We start from the raw sequence: 19,976 nt of genomic DNA, 5'->3' as shown, positions 1-19,976 counted from the left end.
ATGTCTTGTGACCATAATAGAAAAAAATCTTTGTAATGTCGCCCTCTTAGAACACTTTTGGAGAATTGTTAAAAAAAATAACATGAAATGGTAAAATGAAAACATGTGACCATGTTGGTAAAAAATTCTTGTAATGTCGTGTTTGGTTGTTCTCTCTTTCTGTCATTTTGCAGTACAAGTGGCTGCTGATTGGTTGCAGCCTGTTCTCCACTGCAACCAATAACAGATATGTCCCCAATCCCAATCCGCTCCCTACTCACTCCCCCCTCTCCACTCCACCTCCGTTTGAGCGTTCACGTGGAGTGCTCGCCACATTAAGGGCTGTTCCAAAGTAATTAGGACGGAGGGGAAGTGAACTGTAAAACCCTTCAACAGCGAGTGAACACAAGAGCACACTCGACCACGTCACTCCACAGAAGTGCAGCTAGGAAAGGTGAATGGAGGAAACATCTTACAAATGTAAAATATTATATTAAATTATCCTCATAAGGTGTTAGGGAAAATTTAGGCACAGTCTTCTTCAGTCTTTTTAAAGAAAGTAATGAAATCTGTGATCGGTGAACTTAAACTTCATAAATGGCAAAATTATTTTACCCCAACAATACCATCACTAACATTATTATCATATTTACAGTTTTTTTCTCAGTCGCTTTGGTGCATTTCTCACATCACTTATTAATGTTTGCACAACAGTAAGTACATTTCTCAAAACAATTAGTACAAACTGCAAAACCTAGTTGATAACTTGCAAAAGCGTGTCACTTGCTCCAAATGGAAAGTTAATTCCTCAAAAGCAAGTATTCATGTCAATAAAAGTGTCAGTGTCATCAAAAAAAAAGTCCTGACTCCATTGTTTATGAACAAGATAGTCAAATGGCTTTGTCATGTTTTCATTATGACAGTTCACTCTGTAAGTGTTTTCCAGTGCAAAAAAGTCAGATCATGGTGACACTACCTGAAAATGCTCAAGACAGCACTATACACTATTAGCACACCCATCTGAAATCTACAGTTAAGATGGACATTACTGTATTTAGTGAGGTAAATGAGTACAAGACACTCAATATGTATGTTTCACATTTTTACTGCATATGCTCTTTGCAATTCTAATTTGTTCACAGCATTGTGCTATAGCAAAGTACAAACTTATTTACAACAAACATAAGAAACACCCTTTGGGTAGAGCTGTGCACAACTGTAAACAATATTGCAGTACATATTGGAACTGAATTGGAACATACAACATACACAGTACTGCAGAGAATTGTATGGAAGCAATTGATGCATGTCCAAAAGCATTTGTAATTTGTTGGAAGGAATGAGAAACTGCTACTATGATGTGCACAAATGACTAAATCTTGTGGAGGCTGAACTAACAGTTATGAGAATTTTAATTCTGATCAGAGAAATGCACCAAAGCAATTGAGAAAAACTGTAACACCATTTTTTGGAGAATTAAAACATAACTATACATTTGTACTAATTATAAAGTAGCAGGTGCTTGCGCCTCCTAAGCTCGTATTTCCGCTTGGAGATGCTGAAATGATAACGGAGCGCAAGACATGACGGCAAGGCGAGAAAAGCATCTATCTGTAGCCATGGTGACGACAGCTTCCTTATTCCGCTCGAAAGCAAAGAGGGCGTCCCAGATTTCACTCCTGAATTTAGACCCTCCCCTTAATTGGAAGCTCCCTTCACAGCACAGTGTGACTTCATATGGAGTGTGACTCTGTAGTGGAGTGTTAGTGAGGAGAGAACGGTTTGGGAAAGGCCGATGGTGAAGTGACTAAACATAAGCAGTACAAGTGGCTGCTGATTGGTTGCAGCCTGTTCTCTACTGCAACCAATTACAATGTATACTTTTAAAGCACTGGTTAAGTAAATACAGCTACAGGCTATGTTAAGAGCACTTGCAGGTAGACAGACCACTGTAATTTTGGCCTTGTGTTTATTTGTGGCCACCAGTTTTCTTGTGAGCATGGTACAAAAAAAATCTTGTAATGTCGCCCTCTTGTGGCACTTTTGGAGAATTGTTATGAAAACTAATATGATGTGGTAATATGAGGTCTGTTGACCATGGTAAAATAAATATTTGTAATGTCGCCCTGTTGTGGCACTTTTGGGGAATTGTAAAAAAAAAAAAATATATTGATTTGATATTGTTACGTGCCTGAGGGACACGTGTTTTTTTCTGTTTTCATGTATTTGTGTTTGGTTGTTCTCCCTTTTTTTTGTCTTTCTGCCTTTTTGCAGTACAAGTGGCTGCTGATTGAATGCAGCATTTTATCCACTGCATCCAATGAGAGATATGGTTGAGTGACTGGGGGCGGGGCTTCCAGTAAAAAACACAGCAAGAGACCGGCATGATTAAAAAAAAGAAAAGGATAGAATGTCAAGACAAAGATAGAGTGAATACTTCTAAAGCACTGGTTGAGTAAATACAGCTACAAGGTTATGTTATGAGCACATGCAGGTAGACAGACCACTGTAATTTTAGCCTTGTGATTATTTGTGGCCTGTTTTCTTGTGACTGTGGTAAAAAAAAAAAAAAATAGTGCTGTCGCCCTCTTGTGGCACTTTTGGAGAATTGCAATAAAGTAATATGATGTGGTAATATGAGGTTTTGTGAATATGGAACAAAAAAGATCCTTGTAATGTCGTCGTCGTCTTGTGGCAGTTTTGGAAATCTGTAAAAAAAATTACCATGACATGGTAAAATGAGTTCATGTGACCTAATTGGTAAAAAAAAAAATCTTTTAATGTCTCCCTCTTCAGGCACTTTTGAAAAATTGCAAAAAAAAAATAGTGATATGATATTGTTACGAGCCTGTTCTTTACTGCAACCATTTAGAGACATGGTGGAGTGACTGGGGGCGGGACTTTCAATATGAAAAAAAAAAAAAGGAGAAGAATGTCAAGGGCAGTTGTAGCTTAACGGTTAAGATTAGAGATGGGACGATCGGGGTTTTTGGCATCGATTCCGATCTCCGATCTCCTTTCAGGGACATCGACCGATAGCCGATTGCTATTTAGCAGTAAATAAAATAATAAACTTAAAAAGAGCCTCACAGTAAACCGGAGCAGCGCGCGCGTGTTTGTGTGTGTGTGTGCGCCTTTAGAAGAGACGCTTTGTTCACTGTATCGCTATAAGTGATTCATTGATTCACGAGTCATTTTTCGCGAAGCGTAAGTTTCTCTTCTCAGTTATCTCTCCGTGTTTACTGTTATTAATTAAATGTCGTGGTTTTAAATAAACACCAACTACTACAGAACATTTTGTGTGACTCTCTTACATTAAAAAGCTTCATTTAAAAGCTTAATTAAACTGCTATTACCACAGATCTGTAACCGAGTCAGACTCGTTCCGTCTGTGGAGCTAAAAGTTCAGCAGATGATCCTGAACTAACGAATTTGGTAATGAATAAACTTTTGCCTCTGATTGGCTCTGTAACGTTTTCTGTTCTCATCTACATCACAAGTAAGAACCGCTTACGATTTACCAAAGTGAACCAGGAGTTTATATAACGTGCTGATAGAATCGACTCAGATGTGATCGGGTTGAATTATCTTTTTAAAGTAAATATTACAATCAGCAAAATTACATCGTATGTATGATGCACAACGTTAATGATGTTATTTTAGGTCATGAAGAGCTTTCACTGTGGTTTCTGTACGATGGTTGATGAATGGTGATGTGATGGTTGGCGCGTCGTAGCTCAAAGTCTGGATCAATCCACTGAGCTGTTAATTTAACGTGATCTTTATATATCACACGATCGGATCGGCTACTTTTAGGAGATATCGCCGATCGCCGATAGCATATTTTGATTAAAAATCGGCCGATACCGATTCATAGCCGATCGATCGTCCCATCTCTAGTTAAGATACTGGACTAGTAAGCAGAAGGTTGATGGTTCAAACCTCATCACTGCCAGGCTGCCACCGTTGGGCTCTTGAGCAAGGCCCTTAACCCTCAATTGCTTAGACTGCAAAATGTAAGTCGCTTTGGATAAAAGCGTCTGCTGAATGCTGAAAATGAAAATGTAAAGACAAAGCAAGAGTGTATACTTTTATTAATTGATTATTTGTGGCCAGTTTTGTTGTGACTATGGTAAAAAGAAATTGAAATGTCGCCCTTCTGTGGCACTTTTGGAAAATTGTTTTAAAAAGTAATATGATGTGGTAAAATGAGATCATGTGACCATGTTGGTAAACAAAAATCTTCCCTCGCCCTGTTGTGGCACTTTTGAAGAATTGCAAAAAAAAAAAAAAAATAGTGATATGATATTGTTACGAGCCTGTTCACTGCAAACAATTAAAGACATGGTGGACTTACTGGGGACGAGACTTTCAATATAAAAGCAGCAGGTGACCTGTATACTTTGAAAGCTCTGTTTAAGTAAATACAGCTACAACGTATGTTAAGAGCACATGCAGGTAGACAGAACACTGTTATTTTGGCCTTGTGTTTATTTGTGGCCACCAGATTTCTTGTGACTGTGGTAAAAACAACAATTGAGATGTCGCCCTCTTGTTGCATTTTTGGAGAATTGTTACAAAAACTAATATAATATGGTAAAATGAGGTTTTGTGAACATGGTAAAAAAAAGATTTTTGTAATGTCGCCCTATTGTGGCAGTTTTGGAATTGCACATTGAAAAATTAACATGATATGGTGAAATGAGTTCATGTGACCAAGTTGATAAAAAAAAAAAAATCTGCTAATGTCGCCCTCTTGTTCACTTTTGGAGATTTGCAAAAAAGTAATATGTTGTGTTAATATGAGATCTTGTGACCATAATAAACAAAAATCTTTGTAATGTCGCCTTGTTGTGGCACTTTTGAAGAATTGTAAAAAAAAAAATATTGATATGATATTGTTACGAGCCTGTTCTCTACTGCAACCAATTAGAGACATGGTGGAGTGACTGGTGGGACTTTCAGTATAAAAAAAAAAAAAGAAAAGAATGTCAAGGGCAGTTGTAGCTTAACGGTTAAGCTACTGGACTAGTAAGCAGAAGGTTGCTTGTTCAAAGCTCATCACTGCCAGGCTGCCACCGTTGGGCCCTTGAGCAAGGCCCTTAACCCTCAATTGCTTAGACTGCAAAATATAAGTCGCTTTGGATAAAAGCGTCTGCTAAATACTGAAAATGTAAAGGCAAAGCAAGAGTGTTTACTTTTATTAATTGATTATTTGTGGCCATTTTTTTGTGACCGTGGTAAAAAAGAAATTGTAATGTCGCCCTCTTGTGGCACTTTTTGAGCATTACAAAAAAAGTAATATGATGTGGTAATATGAGGTCTTTTGACCATGGTAAAAAAAGATCCTTGTAATGTCGCTGTCTTGTGGCAGTTTTGGAAAACTGTAAAAAAAAATTTCACATGATATTGTAAAATGAGTTCATGTGACCAAATGGGTAAAAAAATATATTTTAATGTCGCCCAATTTAAAAAATTGCAAAAAAGTAATATGATGTGGTAATATGGGATCTTGTGATCATGTTAAATAAATCTTTGTCGCCCTGTTGTGGCACCTTTGGAGAATTAAAAAAAAAATAGTGATATGATATTGTTACGTGCATGTATTAGTGTTTGGTTGTTCTCTCTTTCTGTCTTTTTGCAGTACAAGTGTCTGCTGATGTTATGAGCACATGCAGGTAGACAGACCACTGTAATTTTAGCCTTGTGATTTTTTTTGTGGACACCAGTTTTCATGTGACTATGGTTAAAAAAAAATTAAAATGTCGCTCTCTTGTATCACTTTTGGAGATTTGTTATAAAAACTAACATTATATATTATTATATAATATTATGGTGAAATGAGATCATGTGACCATGCTGTTAAAAAAATCTTGTAATGTCGCCCTCTTGTGGCACTTTTGGAGAATTGCAAAATAAAAAAATATTGATATGATATTGTTACATGCCTGAGGGACACGTTTTTTTTTCTTTTATGTATTTGTGTTTGGTTTTTTTTTTTTTTTGGTTGCAGCGTTTTCTCCACTGCATCCAATGAGAGGCATGGTGGAATGACTAAGCATCATCAGTACAAGTGGCTTCTTATTGGTTGCAGCCTGTTCTCCACTGCAACCAATGAGCGATAGGGTGAAGTGACTGAGTGCGAGGCTTCCAGTAAAAAAACAGCAGGAGACAGTTTTGGAAAACTTTAAAAAAAAAAATTAACATGATATGGTAAAATGAGTTCATATGACCAAGTTGGTTATAAAAAAAATATTTTAATGTCGCCCTCTTGTGGCACTTTCGGAGATTTGCAAAAAAGTAATATTATGTTGTAATATGAGATCTTGTGACCATGGTAAAAAAATCTTTGTAATGTCGCCCTGTTGTGGAACTTTTGGGGAATAAAAAAAAAAAATAGTGATTTCATATTGTTACATGCCTGAGGGACACGTGTTTTTTTTGTTTTCATGTATTTGTGTTTGGTTGTTCTCTGTTTCTGTCTTCCTGTATTTTTGCAGTACAAGTGGCTGCTGATTAGTTGCAGCCTGTTTTCCACTGCAACCAATCAGAGATATGATGGACTGACTGGGGATAAGCAGTACAAGTGGTTGCTGATTGGTTTAAGCCTGTTCTTCACTGCATCCAATTAGAGAAATGGTGGAGTAACTGGGGGCGGGGCTTCCAGTGAAAAAAACAGCACATGTAGGAAGACAGAACACTGTAATTTTAGCCTTGTGATTATTTGTGGCCAGTTTTCTTGTGACCATGGTAAAAAAACAAAAAACAAAACAAAGAAATGTCGCCTTCTTTTGGCACTTTTAAAGAATTATTATGAAAGCTAATATGATATGGTAATATGAGGTCTGTTGACCATGGTAAAGCAAAAAATCATTGTAATGTCGCCCTTTTGTGGCAGTGTTTTAAAAAACTGTAAACAAATTAACATGATATTTAAACTTAGATCATGTGGCCATGGAAAACAAATCTTGTAATGTCGCCCTCTTGTGGCACTTTTGAAGAATTGCAATAAAATAATATGTAGTGTTAATATGAGATCTTGTGACCATAAAAAACAAAAATCTTTGTAATGTCGCCCTGTTGTGGCACTTTTAAAGAAGTGTTGAAAAAAAATAGTGATATGATATTGTTACGAGCCTGTTCACTACTGCAACCAATTACAGACATGGTGGAGTGATTGGGGGCGGGACTTTCAGTATAAACAAAAAAAGAAAAGAATGTCAAGGGCAGTTGTAGCCTAGCGGTTAAGCTACTGGGCTAGTAAGCAGAAGGTTGATTATTCAAACCTCATCACTGCCAGGCTGCCACCGTTGGGCTCTTGAGCAAGGCCCTTAACCCTCAATTGCTTAGACTGCAAAATGCAAGTCGCTTTGGATAAAAGCGTCTGCTGAATGCTGAAAATGTAAAGACAAAGCTAGAGTGTATAATTTTATTAATTGATTATTTGTGGCCAGTTTTCTTGTGACCATAATAAAAAATTTAATGTCGCCCTTTTGTGGCACTTTTGAAGAATTGCAAAAAAAGTTATTATAATTTATATTATATAATATAATATTATGTGGTAATATGAGGTCTTTTAACCATAGTAAAAAAAAATCCTTGTAATGTCGCTGCTTTGTGGCAGTTTTGGAAAACTGTAAAAAAAAATTAACATGATATGGTAAAATAAGTTCATGTGACCGAACGGGTAAAAAAAAAAAAAAGAGATCTTGTGACCATGGTAAAACAAATCTTTTTAATGTCGCCCTGTTGTGGCACTTTTGGAGAACTGTATAAAAAAAAATTGTGAGATAATATTGTTACGTGCCTGAGGGACACGTGTTTTTTTGTCTGTTTTCATGTACAGTATTTGTGTTTGGTTGTTCTCTCTTTCTGTCTTTCTGTATTTTTGCAGTACAAGTGGCTGCTGATTGGTTGCAGCGTTTTCTCCACTGCATTCAATGAGAGCTATTATGGAGTGACAGGGGGCGGGACTTTCAGTAAAAAAGCAGCAGACGACCGCCACAAATAAAAAAAAGAAAGAAAAGAATGTCAAGACAAAGATAGAGTGAATACTTTTAAAGCACTGGTTAAGTAAATACAGCTACAAGGTTATGTTATGAGCACATGCAGGTAGACAGACCACTGTAATTTTAACCTTGTGATTATTTGTGGTCAGTCAAAAAAAAATTTGAAATGTCGCCCTCTTGTGTAATATTATTTTTTATTATATAATATTATGGTAAAATGAGATCATGTGACCTAGCTGGTAAAAAAATCTTGTAATGTCGCCCTCTTGTGGCACTTTTGGAGAATTGAAAAATAAAAAAAATACTGATATGATATTGTTACGTGCCTGAGGGACACGTTTTTTTTTTTCTGTTTTCATGTATTTGTGTTTGGTTGTTCTCCCTTTCTGTCTTTTTGCAGTACAAGTGGCTTCTGATTGGTTGCAGCCTGTTCTACACTGCAACCAATGAGCGATAGGGTGGAGTGACTGAGGACGAGGCTTCCAGTTAAAAACACCAGGAGACCGAAATAAAAATAATAGAAATAGAAATAAAAATTTGAAATAAAAAACAAAGAAAAGAATGTCAGGATAAAGATAGAGTGTATACTTATATCATATACGTATATGAAAGCTCTGGTTAATTAAATACAGCTTTACGGTTATGTTATGAGCATATGCAGGTAGACAGACCACTGTAATTTTGCACTTATGTTTATTTGTGACCACCAGATTTCTTTTGACCGTGGTAAAAAAAAAAAAATTGTGTTGCTTCCCTCTGGTGGCACTTTTGGAGAATTGTAAAAAGTAATATGATATGTTAAAATTCCCAGATTTTACCAATTCTTCCCTGTCTCAGGTCCACAATCTTGCTGTCATTCTAGACTCCACTCTTTCTTTTAAATTTCACATAAAAAATTTTGCTAAAACTGGATATTTTCACCTTAAGAACATCTCTAGACTGCGCTTCTTTATTTCATTCTCTTCAACTGAAACTCTTGTAATGGACTATTGTAATGCTGTTCTTTATGGGCTCCCTGTCTCCGGGCTAAAGAGGCTACAGCATGTACAAAATTCAGCCGCGAGGGTCCTAACACATACAAGATCACGTGATCACATAACTCCTTCACTTAAACTGCTCCACTGGCTACCCATCCAATACCACATTCAATATAAGGTTCTTTTGTTGGTTTTTAAAGCCTTGCATGGCCAAGCACCTACATATCTCACTGATTTACTTTATCCATACTCACCTACTCGTTTACTTCGGTCATCAGATGAAAACGTACTTGTTGTTCCCCCTTTCAGGCTTGGTTCTATGTGACAGAGCTTTTAGTATATCTGGTCCCAAACTCTGAAACTCCATTCCTGAGAAACTCCGAGCATGTACTTTGTTTTGGCTGTTTGGCTTTGTTTTCCCCTCCTGCGCCACCAACCAGAAAAAATGCCAAAGTTTTTTATGTCGTGTTGTGTATCTTCTCTGGTAGGTAAAAGTTTAACTTAGTTATGTAATATTTTAATCAAACTTAAAAGCAGAGTAGGGGGTAAAGCCCTTTTTTTGTTGTTTGTTTTTTGTTTTCTCCTGGTAACAGTAGAGAGAGAGGCAGGAAAAACATTGTATATTGATTAGTGTAGTACCTTGTACGGTGGCCGAGAAATGCAAAACAAATCAACATTTTAGAAAATAAAATTACAAAAAAAATTTTTACAAGAGCTGAAACACTTTTACCAATGCCGAGACACATTTACAAACAGCCGATCTGAAGAAAATGGTAGGTACAATAAACAGGATGTGCTTGTTGCTTACCTGCTGCCAATCAAACTGTTTCTCGGGGGTAAAGTGAACGGAGTTTGTGATGGTAACGCTAAACAATGTTTTGTCTATTTTGTGGAAATAATTTTATCCAGTTCACCTGCTTTGGTTTTCTTGTAGTCTTGAAGTCCTTAGATTGTTTGTGCAGACATTTAGACGTGGCCTGTTCATCTCTATCTACTGTCCGCTTCTCTAAACATCTAAGGAATTCCCACAAGAAAAACAAAAGCGGGTCAACTGGATAAAATAATTAACACAAAATAGACAGAACATTGTTTATTAGGGATGGAACATTTGATACCGAGGCTTTGAAGCTTGTTTCACTTTTGTAACACTGGAGTGTATCGGAGCTTGTATTAAACCAGCAGGAATGTGTGGGACTGATTCAAAGCTTTGGTGTTTTTATCTCACTGACTATATAAGAGACAGTAAAACTACACTCTAATAAGTAATGTGTAATTTTTTCTACACAACTACTGTGTCCTGCGGTCTGTAACATGTTTTGTGTCATTTCTGGCCACTTTTTACACAGACACGTAAAGTAACTCCAATAGTTAGTCTACACATTTATGTGTAGAACTGTGAGAAAATACACTGTTTAAAAATATATATTTATTCAATTTTTAATTTTAATTTGGATAAAATAATGGCATTTCTGACTGGAAACATAGATTTTTTTTTTCCATGGAAGATTAAAAATAAATTAATAAATAAAAATATGCATTAACCAGTCACATTTCTCCTATCAAGTATATCTGTGTTTCATGGTTGATTCCCTCTTTTTGGACCATGCAAGGAAAGGAGCAGGACTCATCCTTATTGGTAAGTTGCAAAAGCAGTGGGGTTTCAAACTAGTCTAGTATTGAGTATGTTTTATTAATGATTATTTAGTTCATGTTCATCAGTGTTTTGTTGTGTGTTTTATGAAGTCAAGCAAAGCTTTAAAAAGTAGGTTTTAACCCTGTGACCTGTTTTAACTTACAATAGACTCACAATTGACTTAGTTAAGTAAAAAAGGAGGCACTGAATTACATTAATATAAACCTAAGTTTGCTTTTCTGTTCCTATTCAGTAATAAATGTTCTGTTAAACATGACTAGTCTTTCTTTTTATTGGTATTATTTATCGTTAGCTAACTGGCTAACCGTAAATTGGACTTTTAGTTTGGTCAAAATGGCGCCACAACAGAATTACTGTGGATAATTAATTAAGGTTACCATAGCAACCCTGTGTGTTTTCAGTGTTCTCAAGGTAACTTACTTTACTGACCTTTTGAGACTATGTGATTATGTAGTAACATTATTTAAGTTAAATCTCATTATGAGCAGCGAATTTTAATCATTTAAAAAATTTTTTTAGCTTAGTTTAGCTCAGTTCGTTTTACTGAATCGGTTCTTTTAAATCATCCGTTTAAACGAATCGAAAAACTGAATCGATTCATTAGTGCTTAAGAGGCCCTAATGCAGTCGGTTCGGAAGTACAGAATCGTTTCGGAAGAATCGGTTCTTTAAATCGAATCGTTAGCAACATTGCTTATTGTTATTAGCATTAAAGCTGGTAGTGGTGGATATATTTAGGGTAAAGCACAACTCTTCCAAAATTCATCATCCGATTTACTTTATTCTGGTAAAGGAAACATTTGAGCTTGTATGCTGTAACTGTAGTTTTCAGGTGACTTGTTTAATAATTTGTTTAACAGCCTATGTGAATAATTAGAGACATGACAAATTTGGAGGAATATTAGTTGTGTTCTGGTTACTTATTTGGTTGGTTGACTAATCAGAATGTTATTCAAAATATTAAATGTTGTAAATGTATAATTCAGTTAATATTTTGTATTGTGATTACACAAGACTCTCTGAGAGAGAAACACAGAACCTTGTAATGATATTTTTGTCTTTCTTTTAGGACAGAGAAAGAGACATTTTTTTGCAAGAATGGAAAGAAGTTCAAGGAAGATATATTTTGTACCTTTACTGTTAAACTGTTTGTAATCTTGTATTAATTTATAACTTGTCACAAAAAAGAATGTTATTTAAACATTTGTAATATTATACAGTAAAATAAAATGGCTAAATTTGTATTAGTCTTTATTTTACCCATTTTCTTGATTACACATAATCAACACACATTGTGTAAGAACAACACATTGTGTGTGTTAATTATCTTAACACGGTGGGTGTGCAAAAACAGGATGACACATTTACTGTGTTTAAATCAACATACAGTATGTGTCGTCCCTGAGCACACTCCTCACATGTGTTGAAATTCCACACAGTGTGTGTCGTTTTTGAGGCTTCATCTGCACATCACTATTGTTTAGTGTTACCATCACAAACTCTGTTCACTTCATCCCTGAGAAACAGTTTGATTGGCAGCAGGTAAGCAACGAGCACTTCCTGTGTATTGTACCTACCATTTCCGTCAGATCGACCGTTTGTAAATTTGTTTCGGCATTGGTAAAAGTGTTTCAGCTCTTGTAAATTAGTTTTTTGTAATTTTGTTTTCTAAAATGCACTGTAGTTTTTCCTCAGTAAATCGGACCACAATCGATTTGATGTATTACACATGATTTTTTCTGTAACTAAAGTTTAATTTGAATAATTTTGCAGTTTTAAACATGTTAAAAAAAGAAATTCAACAGGGCTTCTGTGCAACCATAAACCTTATGACAATGTACTATAAGGAGGTGTAGGGTAAATAAAACATGAGGGTAAAATTGTGTTTAGGAATGTGTATAAATGGACAACGCTTGTGTTTGTTGCTAGCTTTTGCAGGTGTGAGAGAGAGAGAGAGAGAGAGAGAGAGAGAGAGAGAGAGAGAGAAGTTCCACAGAGAGTGAAGACATGTATAAGATGAGCTCCTGATTTTATTTAGTATTTTTGTTTCTGGAGTGAGATAAATTAGTAAAACAGTTAATATCTACAATAATCTTAAATGTAATATTAAGGATAAGTCTTTTTTTTTTTTTTTTTTTTTTTTTTTTTAAATAACTTGATTAGGCAAAACCTGATAAAATAATAACATATCTGGACAGAATCTTACCAAAAACAAGGCAACTTCAAAAGAAAAGAAGAAGAAGGAGAAAAGATAACACAAAGAAGAAGAAAATAAGGTACAGAGGATTTAACATGTATTAGGAAGAGGAGGAAAAAGAAAAGTAGAAACAAAGGCATATAAACAGGAATAAGGACAGCATTTCCACAAAACCTGGACAAATCTGCTCTGCTTCTGCACACTGAGGGTAGGAAATCTAAGCACACAGTCCTAAACTGCACACCCACATACCCTCTACAAAAAAGGATTAGAAAACAGAAGATAAGACAGCTATAATTTATTTTCTAAAGGCTTACTGTGCTAATTGTTTATTAAATTGCTATTGTTTTGCTGAATGTGACAGTTAATGACAGTTAAACTGCCAGTATCATTCAAATATTGATACCTTTTAAAATGGCCAATGAGGAGACAGTAACAGTAGCAACAGTAACAGTAACAGTAACAGCAGTAGCAGTGAAGCCCCGCCTCTTTGAGTTTCCTCAGGAGGTTCAGACAGAGAATAGCAGACAGCAGTACAAGATCAAAACTCAGAAAGAAAACCCAGATACTCTGTTTAAAGACTGTGGTCTAAATAAAGGGAAAAACACCACCAACAACCTACTCTTCTACACAAACCACACCGAAGACTGGCACTCTGCCATCTGTTCTCATTTTAAACATGTCACTAAACGTGGTATCTGTAAGGGACGTCAAATTTATGTATTTGAAGACTGTGATAAAAATGCAGAACACAGATTTTTAACTATAAACCTGTACCAGACAGGGACTGTCATGATTCAAGGTAGTGAACATGCACTGGGAAAATTCGCAGATGTTTTTCCATCAATCAGAAGCTTGTGTCTCAGGGACAGTCTGAACCCCTCCTCTGAATTACATACCACTGAGAGAGACACAGAGTCAGGTAAAAAACCCTGCACCATCCCTCCACCGAGCCCACACCTCAGCACCACTGTGACCCAACTCAGAGACAATCTAGCTCTGTTAGAGACCGAGCTGATAGAACTCAAAGAACACTTTTTTAATCACAACATCCCCAACCCAGACACCGAGCTCAGAGACCAGATCAACCAAATTAAAAACCAGCTAAAAGTGACTGTACAGGATCTGAAAGGAGAGATTAAGAACCTACACCAGGACAGGGAAAAACTACAAAATGAGCTGAAGGAATATAAAGAGAAAGCAGAAAAAGAACAAATAAACATTAAAGCAGAGCTGTCCAGAGAGATCTCGAACCTCAGACAGGAGCTGCACAACAGAGACTCCATTAAAAGGACTTCCCCTGGGCCTTTGTCACAATCTATCCTCGGACCCTCATCGCAGTCCGCCCCTGAGCCCTCACCTCAGCCCACTCCTGGGCCCTCAACACTGCCCAATGCCAAGACCTCATCTCAGCCCACCCACTGGCCCTTATCACAGCCCAACCCTGGGCCTTCAACGATGCCCATCGGCAAGCCCTCATCTCAGTCTACCCCTAGGCCCCTAATGCTGTCCACCCAACCCTCATCACAGCCCACCCCCGGGCCCTTATCACAGCCCACCCCTGGGCCCTCAACGCTACCCACCGCCAAGCCCTCATCCGTGCCCACCCCCGGACACTCAAAAGAAATGCCCACATCCCCACAACACCAGCAGAATATCCAGCCAGGAACTCACACAAACACAGAAGTCGTCATACTAATTGATTCAAATGGCAAATTCTTACAGGAGAAAAAGCTCTTCCCAGGATACACAACATCAAAAATTTGGTGTCCAAGAATAAAAGATGTACACCAAATCTTCCACAAAAATGCCCTAATTAAGCCCAGTTATATAATCATTCACACAGGCACAAACGATTTAAGAATAGAACAGGAACGTGTTGGAGCCTTGATGTGCAGAGCTGCAGAAAGAGCTGCAGAGACCTTCCCCAACACTAAAATCATCATATCAACCCTCCTACCACGCAAAGACTTCCACCCTGACACCATACAGAAAGTAAATTCCTACATCTCCAGAGGATGTGCTCTCATTCCTAATGTACACCTCGCTCATTACACCAATATTACACCCCATCACCTATACGACCATGTGCACCTGAACAAAAACAGTGTTAAAGAATTCGCCAAAACACTAAAGGATGCAGCACTGGGCAGACCCACACCTACTCACACAGCGGACCAACAGAGAGGACAACTCCCAAAGCTACAACGACAAACCTACAGCTACAGCACACCCATCAGACGACCACCAACACAACCGCTTTTTAAAAAAACTCAAATGGGACACAACTTAAAAAAACAAAGCATACCTCAACCTACTCAGCGCTCTCACCTGACCAGACCGGCACCAGGCAAATTACCATCACTTCAGCCTGGACTACTGACAACTCCACCAGTTCACCGGCACCAACCAAAGCATTCAGAACCAGCAACACCACTCCACCTCACCCGGACTGAACAAACACATCTCAGCTATGCTCAAGCACTCATAGGACCACAACACACTGACGAAATGGGTGAGATCAAACAATTACTGCAGTACATTTGCAACAAACTGGTTTAAAAAAAAAAAAAACTGCCCTTTATGTATATATGATTGTTTGACTGATTTGTCTCATTCTGAAATGAAATAATTATAAATGACTTCACTCACCATCACCACGTGGAATATCCAGGGGCTAAATTCCTCAGCCTTTGGCATAAAAAGTTTACACCCTGAATTACACAAACAGATAAAACACCTTGACATCATCATTCTACAAGAGACATGGTGTAGGGCTGATACGGTCACTTACTGTCCTCAAAACTACAGGGAAATTCTAATACCCTCCCAAAAACTGAGCACAGTGCACCAGGGCAGAGACTCTGGGGGGCTCATCATCTGGTATAAATCAAACCTACATAATTTCATAGACACAATAAAACAAGCAAAATACCACATCTGGCTTAAATTAAACAAATCTATATTATCATCACAGAGGGACTTATTCCTTTGTGCCATTTACATCCCTCCTTCAGAGTCTCCATACTACTCAAATGATATATTTACAGAACTAGAGAGAGAGACGAGCCATTTCCAGGCCCAGGGAAATGTGCTCATCTGTGGAGACCTGAATGCAAGAACAGGAACACAATCAGACACTTTAAAAACACACGGAGATCACTTTATTAAGAATAATATGTTCCTTAATAATCATTCCTCTTCCATTTACAGGAATAACTATGACATTGGGATAAACAAAAACGGAAAAGACCTCCTGCAGCTCTGTCGAAGTCTGGGTCTGTACATTGTCAATGGTAGGATACGAGGGGACTCTTTAGGAAGATACACGTATTGCTCATCTCTTGGGAACAGTACAGTAGATTATATGGTAACAGATTTAGACCCTTTCTCTCTCAGTGCATTCACTGTCAAACCACTAACCCCTCTGTCTGATCACAGCCAAATTACTGGGTTCATTAAAAAGACAGAAACTAACCCCACCACACACACACGGCCCAGTAAGCTGTACAACATCCCCAGATCCTACAGATGGGCCGAGAACAGCGCAGAAGAGTTCCAGAAAGCAATCATCAGCCACCAAACTCAAACACTCTTAGATAGCTTTCTGGACACTGCATACACTCACAGTAAAGAAGGAGTAAATCAGGCAGTCCAAAAAATTAACCTAATCTTTAGAAGAACAGCAGAGAAGGCAAAACTAAAACTTAGATCTACACTAAAACCCAAATTAACAAAAGATGACAGCTGGTTTGATAAAGACTGTCAACATTTACGAACAGAACTCAGAACATTATCAAATCAAAAACACAGAGACCCAAACAACACTAACATACGACTTCTTTACTGTGAAAAGCTTCGAGAATATAAACGTACACTCAGAACCAAAAAAGCACAACACACAAACAAACAACTGACACTAATTGAGGAGTCAATCAACACACATCAATTTTGGGACAACTGGAACAAACTAAATAAAAGAGAATTAGAAGAATTAGCCATTCAGGATGGGGATATATGGACAACCCATTTCCAATCACTATTTAAAAACATAAAATTCAACACAAATTCAGAACAAAATGACATCAATAGAAGATTTATAGAACTTGAATTGGCTATTAAAGATAATCAAAACCCTTTAGACTCCTCCATTACTGAGCAGGAACTCCTTAATAAAATAAATAAATTAAAACCAAAGAAATCATCAGGACCTGATGGAATCCTGAATGAAATGATTAAACACAGCAGTTCCAAATTTCGATTGGCCATTTTAAAACTCTTTAACCTGGTTCTGAGTGTAGGTTCCTTCCCTGAAATCTGGAATCAAGGTCTCATAACACCAATTTACAAAAGTGGAGATAAATTCGACCCTAATAATTACCGGGGCATCTGTGTGAACAGTAATCTGGGGAAGTTATTCTGTAGTATAATTAACTCAAGGTTTTCAAGCTTCCTTATTGAGCACAATGTCCTGAGTAAAAGTCAAATTGGATTTTTACCAAATTACCGCACAACTGATCATATTTACACCCTACACACCCTCATTGAAAAATATGTAGTTCAAAACCATGTAAAAATATTTGCCTGCTTTATTGACTTTAAAAAGGCTTTTGACTCAATTTGGCATCAAGGATTGTTTTACAAACTATTAGAAAGTGGTGTAGGGGGTAAAACATATGATCTTATCAAATCTATGTACACAGAAAACCAGTGCGGAATAAGAATTGGCAATAAACAAACACATTTTATCTCTCAGGAGCGTGGAGTGAGACAGGGCTGCTGTCTGAGCCCAACTCTATTTAACATCTATATTAATGAATTGGCCTCCATGTTAGAGCACTCAGCCACGCCCGGTCTCACTCTACACGACTCAGAGATTAAACTCCTGCTGTATGCAGATGATCTGGTCCTGCTGTCCCCCAGCGCTCAGGGTCTTCAGCACAAACTGGACCTGCTGCAGCAGTACTGTCAGACCTGGGCCCTGACAGTCAACCTCAAAAAGACTAAAATTATGACCTTCCAGAAAAGATCCAGATCTCAGGGAACCAAACACACATTTAAATTAGGACATCATGAAATTGAACACTCTAAAAACTATACCTACCTTGGACTAAACATTAGTTCATCAGGAAACTACAACCTGGCAGTGAATGAACTGAGAGAAAAAGCACGCAGAGCTTTCTATGCCATAAAAAAACAAACTTCTGTAGAAATCCCAATCAAAATTTGGCTCAAAATATTTGGCGCAATAATTGAACCAATTGCCCTGTATGGCAGTGAAGTGTGGGGCCCGCTTACACACCAACAATTTAACAAATGGGAACAACATCCAATTGAGACCCTGCACACAGAATTTTGTAAAACAATATTAAAGGTGCACAGACACACCACCAACAATGTGTGCAGGGCAGAATTAGGCCGATACCCACTTATTATTAATATACAAAAAAGGGCAATAAAATTCTGGAATCATCTCAAAGAGAGCGACCCACACTCGTATCATTACAAAGCTCTGCAATACCAAGAGCTGAGCAAAGATACCAGTCCCCTCATCCAACTGGTCCTGAGTCACTGCATTAACACACCATTAACACATACTAACACACCACTAACACAGACTAACACTATTAAGACTCAAGACCAGAACCTAATCAGAACTGATCAAATTACACATGAATTAAAGATAAACTATTTGGCCTATTGGGAAACACAAACTAAACTCCAAAGTAAACTACAATGTTATTTGGCTCTAAATAGACAGTATAGTGTGGCAGATTATCTCAGCACTATAACTGATCCAAAACTCAGAAACAGCTTGACAAGGTACAGACTCAGCGAACACAGCCTGGCCATCGAGACGGGACGACACAGACAGTCCTGGATGCCCAGAGAGGAGAGAGTGTGTCAACACTGCTCTTCAAACCAGATAGAGACAGAGCTGCACTTCCTCACTGAATGTACAAAATACACACACATTCGAAAACAATTTTTTACCAAAATCAACAAAATTATCCCCAATTTTAATTCTCTCTCAAACCCTGACAAGCTGCCCTACCTATTGGGGGAGCACAGAGCGAGCTGCACACTCGCAGCTCTCTACCTACACACCTGCCACCAGGTGAGGGACAGTGAGTGACCTTATACTGTATCCCATACACACTCACGCATACGAGAGAGAGAGAGAGTTTCTGTAGTATTATTAACTCAAGGTTTTCAAGCTTCCTTATTGAGCACAATGTCCTGAGTAAAAGTCAGATTGGATTTTTACCACATGGGCGTCCATTTATTTACTAAAGTCAGAAGTAAAGTCGGTTAAGATTTACAATTTAAATCCCCATTACGGTACTAAACACCGTGAAATACAAGAACGTGAACAATGTACAACATTCAGGTGTGAAGCTTTGCTAGCTCAACTACAAAAGCAACAAGGTCTTTTTATAGCGCTTTATGTACTTTTTGGATATCACAAAGCTGCTCTTGACTGCTTCAAAGGACTGAAAAACAGCAAATAAAGTCATTAAGTTCCAAAAGTTATAGAAATAAGATTTTGTGTATTGTTAATGTGGAAACCTACACTTTTTATGCCCACTTGTTTTCGTGAAAGTAAATTAAATAGTGAAATGGTGTTGATGTTTTTACTCTGCCTCCTTCTAATTTCATTGCCTGATAGTAAAAAAAGGATTATTATTATTACATGTTGGGGATATCCTAATTAGGGTTAGATACATGTTTAGGTTTTCCTAATTAGGGTTAAAAACCTGTTAGTGTTATCATAGTTTAAGTTAGAAATAAATTGGGGTTGTTGTAGTTAGGGTTAGAAATAACTTGGGGTTATCCTAATTAGGGTTAGAAGGAGGTTGGGCTTAAATTGGACTCAACAGATATCATCTGTGCTGCCTAGGAACACAAGGCGCACCTGGAGCTGACGAACCACACCTGGGTCCTCATGCCTTCAGATCAGGTAGCGAGAACAATGAGTGCCAGCCTGAGTGTGAGTGCCAGCCAGAGAACCTGCAAACGGTGACAAAAACCCGTCAGAAATGGGACTCAGAGGGCAAAGGTTAGGGTTACACACACACACTTACACACACAGTACAAAATACAGACTGTGTACACCGTGCAACACCAACGCCACTAAATCCTCCTAACAATGTTTTATAT

The 19,976-nt window shown here is 37.7% G+C and overlaps 1 protein-coding gene across 1 annotated transcript in view; it reads right to left on the bottom strand.

The window, feature by feature from the left end:
* Nucleotides 1–19,976, bottom strand: part of LOC134328786 (uncharacterized) — a 765,451-nt gene that overhangs the window by 301,133 nt on the left and 444,342 nt on the right. The window lies entirely within an intron of this gene.

The sequence above is a fragment of the Trichomycterus rosablanca genome, chromosome 15 (genome assembly GCF_030014385.1).
Source record: "Trichomycterus rosablanca isolate fTriRos1 chromosome 15, fTriRos1.hap1, whole genome shotgun sequence".
In the NCBI taxonomy this organism is placed as follows: Eukaryota; Metazoa; Chordata; class Actinopteri; order Siluriformes; family Trichomycteridae; genus Trichomycterus; species Trichomycterus rosablanca.
The sequence above is the reverse complement of the archived record's forward strand: the minus strand, read 5'-3'. Positions and strand labels throughout refer to the sequence as shown.